Below are 7,225 nucleotides of genomic sequence, written 5' to 3'. Positions count from 1 at the left end.
TTGAACTGCATGTTCATTTTTTTTAAATCTGTATTTTCAAAATGTTCTACAGTGTTCATGTGTCACAGGGCTGCTCTGACAGCACCGGCTGCCAACACAGAGGCGAAGTGTCATTCCGTTTGCTCCTGTCCAAAAGGGCTTGTATTTTTCTTTAATAGGAAAGGTCCTGAGATCAGGCACCTCTGGGAGACCGGTTTGCCTCTGGTCCCTCAGAAATCTATCTGGGCATGTGCACCCCTAAGAGTACATGGGGTTTTTCAATGAGATGATACAATCCACAACCAGAAAAGGGAATGAAATGCTTTTCTCAGCAAATTTCTCCATCCCCAAATATTAATCATTGAAATAGGGCTATCTGCTGGTTTATATTGCTTTAGGACTGATTAAAATAGGTTAATTCTCTGAAGTTACCAGTAGATTTAAATAGGAAATAATGCAGTATTTCCACTGAGCTCTCTCATCTCTGATCTTTGTGTCCTTTTTATATCATTTCATGTTCTTGACTATCCTTTGGGGTGGAATTCAGGATCTAGGTAAGACAAGGTAGAGACTACGGAGAATATGTTTACTCAAAATATATTTTGATTTTCCTCTGTTTTTCTCTCTCACAATAAGATTAGAGGAACTTTCATCTCTTTTATCACTTCCAGTGCTTCTGTCTATGCCCTCCCTTAATAGCTTCCCCCCCAGAAAGGGGGAAGAGCTCCTGTCATTGATCAGAGCCTGAGGTGATCATTGGACCATGTTTCACTCATGGGTGGAGCTAGTCCACCCCTTCACTTCCTGCCTCCATGAACACAGCCCTCTTCCCAATCCCTATGTCACATCATTCTTCTGTCTGATCCTGTGCCCACCACTGTATGCAGTGCAAGCTGACCATCCTTGCCCATGTCGCTGGTTGGGTGAGTAGACTTAGAGAAGGGTCATTCTAGATTTGAAGGAACAAGGAGAAGAAAGCCCCATATTTTTCTCCTGGCCACAGGCCCCATTCTCCTTTCCAGCTTTTATCAAAGAAGGCCTTCATTTGGGGGTTTTATGGTGCTTGCTGATCATTAAGCAAGCTTGTACTTTGTTCCCCATATGACTACTATTCCTTATATATGGGTTAGTCAAGAACCCACGGAGCAGCAGGAATGAGCAGAAGGACTTACTCTTAAAGTCCTGAGAGCTTACATCTGAACATCTGACATGTGCCAGGTATTGTGCCAGGTGCTGAATACACCCAAAGAAATTGGAATAGTTGACAAAATTAACTTTAGTATGTCCCATGTGATATTTGGGACCTACTTATACTAAAATAAAAATGTTTCTTTGTTTGTTTGTTGTTGTTTTGGATTTTTTTGGTCTAAAATTCAAATTTAGCTGGGCATCCTGTATTTTACCTGCCAACCCTAGTGGGAAGGTAATTTTGCAGGACTCTAAACCCTTGACATTTCCAAAATAATGATCACATCTCTGGGAATTCATTGCCTGAGACAGATGTAAGAGTTTTCACTATGCCAAATTGAGGACACTGTGAGCGAAGCAGGCATCCTGAGAGCAAGAGGTGGCCCTGCATAATTATCACCGAGTTAAATTGCTTTGTGGCAGAGTCGACTTGTTAAATATGCATTTAAATTTTGGAGTGGTTGGCTGAAGAACTTGAATATTAACAGATGGGAAATCCTCACTGCAGCTGTGACCTTTACCTGTCATGCTGGTACACAGGACTGCATGCAAGAATACCATATTATGCCTCCAGGTGCCGTTCTTCAGAGCCTCTAGACAAGGAGCACTGGGTTCCCCTAGGCCTGGGCTGAGAATGTGGAGAGTCACAATGGCTACCTACATGGGTACATGGCCAATTCATCCAGGAGGAATTCTCGGAACCCTCCAGTCTGAGAGCCCAGCTCTTGGGTTATTGGTTCAGTTCCCGATGAAGAAGCCCCACCTGAAATAGGCCCCTTCATCCTGTTCCAGCCAACTGCATCCCAGAATACATCACACTGTGTCACTCCTCCGTACATCTCCCTGCAATGCCCCCTCCATGCCCTCTGACTGCCAGGGAAAGATTAATTATACTGAAGACCTCAGCTCAAACATCACCTCCTCTAGGAAGCCTTCCCCAGTTCTTTCAATGATCCCTTTCTCCTTTCTGTCCCCACTGTTTCATCAACCAGGGATTGTCACAGCATCTTCCATAGCACAACCGGGACCCTTTGTACCTTGTCTACAGGCCTCACAATCCACAGATCAAGCCACAGTGCTGCTGATGTCACTAACCAGAAACGCAGCTCCTCACCACCACCCTGACTAAGGGTATGGTAGGACTTGATGTTTGTGCTAGATTTTCAGAGAGCGCCCATCTAAAAAGTAATACTGACAGGTTAGGAGATAATAACAGAAGCTTTCCATCAGGCAAGAGGAAACTTATTATCTGGCAGAAAACTGAAAATTGGGTAAACCTAAATATTGAACACATCAATTGTTGTTGAGCTCGTTAAGTATTAGAAATCCTGCAACACAGAGCATTTTTGGATTTAGAGTAAAGAACCCCAGACTATCAGTGAATTCAGCCACTTTCCAAATGCCTAATTTTGTGCATGAGACTTACTTTCTTGAGTCACAGTGTTCTTTCTCATCTAGAAAATGGGGATTGTAATACTTCAGCCAGTTCTTTCAACAGGTTGTTTACATCATTAAATAAAATAAAACCCGGGAAAGCCTATTTTCTTTAACTGTGAAGCCCTGTACTACTAAAAGGGAGAATTTTAATATTCCTACTAATTACTTGTGCTTTTCTTTTTCTTTAATTAATAGCAACACTTTTGCATTTGTATGAAACAGATCGAGGTGTCCATTCAGGAATAATTAAGATTTATTTTAGAAAGACTGTGGGATGTTGTTAGAGGTACAATATGTCTTTTCTTTCTTTCTTTTGGGAAATATTCTGCCAATGGCTTCATCTTGCTAAAGTTCTTTCATACAAACTGGAATACAAAATGTCTTGCACCTGAACAGTACAGTTCGGTTTCAACTGAAAATAATAACCAAGAAGAAAGAATAGCTAAAGAGCAAGGAAGGGAGAACACATGATTAAAACTGTAATTGGGGGAAAAAAGGATATCAGTAACAAAACACACACACACACACACACACACACACACACAGCTGTAATTGGAAGAGCTCAGGGTTCAAGGCAGCCAGTAAATCTATATATTTACTAACTGTTTATTTCTCCTCTTACTTCTTTATCCATCACCTCTCTTTGTATGAACCAAGTTTTCCCTTTTTGACAACCAGGCCCACCCTCCCTGTCTCCCAGCTGGTGGCCTGCAGGTACATCACGTTTGGGACATTCCACTGAGATGCTCATGGGATGGCCAGATGTCCTCAGCCTTTGAACACAGAATAGAATCTGGGACACCGAGCTCTGGTGTCTTTCCCCACATCCCTTAGGTAAGTGGCATCTGCCTCAAATTAGAGAAGAGAAGGATTTTCCCGGCTGGGAGCATGTCCAGCCAGGGCTCCACTGGGAAAAGTCTGCAAAATCCACTCTCACAGTGAAATCTGAGGATACCAGGCCAAGTCATTAGATCGGAAGTTCTGAAGCCAAGAAAGGGGAGAAAAGCAGCTGACACGTGGCTGACATCTTGACTGTTAAGCTCTGCAAACAGTGCCAGGGATTTTGTCTTCTGCTCACGTGACTGTGATGGGCAAATTGAGACATCCCGGGATCAGACCAGGAGAGTGGCCGGGCCAAGCAGCTCCGAGGCCTCTCAGCCTCTCTCTGCAGACAGTTACAGCAGAAAGAGAGGGACTCAAAATAATTAGTGGCCTTGTAAAATATGCTTAGAACTAGCAGCCACGATTTATGCAAGCTTACTTGTAGGCCCTGGGATAAGCTCCCAAAATGCATCTCTCTCATGGCAGCCTCGCAACAGCCATAGATCAGGGTAATGATCATCCCCATTTTACAGGTGAGGAAACCCAGGCTCAGAGATGCCAAACCATTTGCCCGAAGTTTCATAGATAAGAAATAGCACAGGCAGGATTTGAGCTCAGCAAACTGTCTCCTGAGCTCACTCTTTTAGTTGCTCTGATTCTGCTTCCCACACTGATGGGGAAGGGGAGGAGAAGTAGACCCCAGGCCTGCCCAGCTCTAAAGCTCTCGCCTACTCAAAATAGTCCAGAGTGTGGTCTCTTGGGTGTGGCCCACACACACATGTGCATAAAAGATACAGCCAGACAGCAAGCCACACACACACACACACACACACACACACACACACACACAATGCTTTGAATGCCTGCCTTTTGTGCATGTGTCTTTGCAATGTGCTCTTTGTGGACTGGGAGCTCGGGGGTATGGAAACCTCAGAATTGGGGTTCCTGGCTACCTCCATGTGACCACACCAGAGGAATTGCTGGCTTTGGCAGGTGAGGCACACAGCCTATCTGAGCAACCAGGTATCAGCCCATGAATTTAGGGGCTTGTGTCACCCCCAGAAGGGGCTCCAACGTTCATGGAGGGATTTAAGTCCCAGCCAGACCAGAGCCTTGCCCTGGCCTCCCCCACCCCAACTCCTTTGTGCCTGGGTGATATTGGGAAACTTATGGCCAGCACACTCAAGACTAAAAATTGGTCAGCTTTTCCAGTGAGGTGCCTAGCAAGTTCTGCTAGACCTGGACTTTAAGCAAGTGAGGCAAAGGTGTCGCTGAAATACAAGGCTCAGGTCTCATTTGTAAAAAATCAAACTTCAAGAAGAGTGGGGGGTGGGATCAAAGATGGGTGATACAAAGCAGGAGGGGATGGGCTCGGAGAAAGGAGAGAAGCCCAGGTGGGGAGAGTCGCACACCACAAGGAAGGAGGACCAGGCAGCCCAGGTTCAACAACAACCAAGGGAACACCAGCTATGAACCTGAAACCTGCTGGGAGGTGGACTTGATGGAGTCCTATCTTCACAGCCTCACCTGAGGGCCTGAGTGAAGGCTTCTTAAGCAGACAAGAGGTTGCTCAGCCCCAACAGTCCCAGGGGTGCAGTGTCAGTGAGCCAGCCCCCAAGCACCTTGTCAGCAGCCTGCAAGCAGAGGCCATGTGGGTCACCTTACAGGAGGACAATTGGGAGGCATTCCAAGATCTCACTACTCCTTGCTGTAGAGCTCGGGGGAGGAGCTTTGACCCAGATAAGGCCCTAGTGAGTTCACAGGGAGTGTGATCTGGGCAGTACTGAGATAATAATAATAATAATAATAATAATAATAAAGTTAATTAATTTAAAACAAATATGGGCCAGTTTCTATTTGAAATACTTGCACATAGTAGCTCATTAAATCCATCTACAGCCCTGGCTGGTGTGGCTCAGTTGGTTGGGCTTTGTCCCATGCACCAAGAGGTTATTGGTTCAGTTCCTGGTCAGAGCACATGCCCAGGTTGCAGGCTCAGTCTCCAGTAGGGGGCATGCAGGAGGCAGCCTATCAATGTTCTGCTCTCATGTCAATGTTTCTCTCTCTCCCTCTCCTCTCCTTTCCCTCTAAAATTCAATTTTAAAAGATCTTTTTTAAAAGTCCATCTACAAAATGGAGTAAATATACTCATGGTATTTATCACATGTTGTGAATATTAAATGACATGATATATGTAAAACTGGATTTGTGAAATTGATGACAGGGATGATAATGGAGGTGCTAGTGATGGTGGTGTCAGAAGTGGTGAGAGTAATGGAAGTGATGATGGAGACGGTGGTGATAGTAATATGCATTATAGTGGCGTGGGCAAAGTTGTAGATTTAGATGAACAGAGATCTGGATTGAAATCCAAGCCCCACCACATACTCATTACCTTACTATAGGCAATTAACTTCTTTGAGCCTCAGTTTCCTCATCTGTGAAATGGGAATATCTCCTTCATGTTGTTGTTGTTGGGAAGAGAAAAACACATGTCAGTTTCTTAACACAGAGCCTGGTACTTCATGCACAGTGGCTTTCATGGAGGAGGGTGGTGGTAACAATGGCAGCAGTGACAATGGCAAAGACGGGTTCCAGTAGATATCAAATTGCTTCTCCACAGCAGAAGGTAAGTCGGCTCCGGAGCACTCTCCACACAACTCTTCCAACAGATAGAACCTTAGGAGTCTTTGCTTGTAGAAGATGTTTTTAATTTTGTCCCAAGTTCACAGGAAGGCCTTCCCCACTCACCACATTGCAGGCACCACTCACGTAACCATTAACCAAGCTGGCCCTAGCTAAGCTGGGAAACAGACAAAGGTTATCTTTGGAGTTACTGCGTCACCTTTTTGCCCCTGGCCCTGGCACCCTGTGGCTTTAAGATGACCCCTAGTCCGCTGGGACCCCAATTGCCTTGCCCCATCTCCACCTCCCTCCCAGGCCAGACCATTGCTTTTACCCTTCTGTGTCCAGTCATTTGCAGTTCTATGACCTTAACATTCATGATAATAATGAAAGCTTACATGTATTGTGTGTTTAATATGGTCCAGTTTATTCAATCCTCATAACCACCCTGTGATTTGGGTGGACTAATTACCCCCTTTAGCCCAGGTGGAGATACTGAGACTCAGAAAGGTTAAGTACATTTTCCTAGGTCACACAGCTTATAAATTGCAGAGCTGGTGCCTGATTCGAGATATGTTTGATCCTGGAGCCCAGGCTGATTCTACCATAGGATGCTGCCTTTCAACAACTTAATCCACAGGAGTGAGAGGAATGAAGAGCCAGGATGGAGGAAACGCTGATGGAGGGAAAATGCATTTGGCTGATTCTCAGACCCGTCCCCCCTGGAAAGGGAGCTTTCTACCTCCAGCTTCTCTTTAGACAGTGACCTAGCATTACCACCGTCCAAGTGTCAAGGTACCCTGAATCTTAGAAATGATGTACCATGCTTTCTAAAACACGCTTGCTTAAAAGACAGACTTTTAAAAATGTTTCGGCATACATACTCTTTATCCTATCAGTTCCACTTCTGGAATTTTACTTGCACATTGTGAATGGACATATTTACAAAGTTGCACATTGTGTAGCATGCAAAAATTTGGAAGCAACCCCAATGTCCATCATTGTGGAATGGTTAAGTAAATTGTGCAATGTGTACATGATGAAATACTCTGCAGCCAAAGGTGGGGGCTGGGGGGTGGGGGGTGGGGGGTGGGGAGAGGAAGCTGTATCTGCAGGATAGGAAAGGGGCTTATAGAATATGGATCTCTAAAACATACTGCTAAATAAAGAAAGA

This window comes from Myotis yumanensis, unplaced genomic scaffold (assembly GCF_028538775.1).
Source record: "Myotis yumanensis isolate MYYU_CA2020_CCGP unplaced genomic scaffold, mMyoYum1.0.hap1 SCAF_15, whole genome shotgun sequence".
NCBI lineage: Eukaryota > Metazoa > Chordata > Mammalia > Chiroptera > Vespertilionidae > Myotis > Myotis yumanensis.
The sequence above is the reverse complement of the archived record's forward strand: the minus strand, read 5'-3'. Positions refer to the sequence as shown.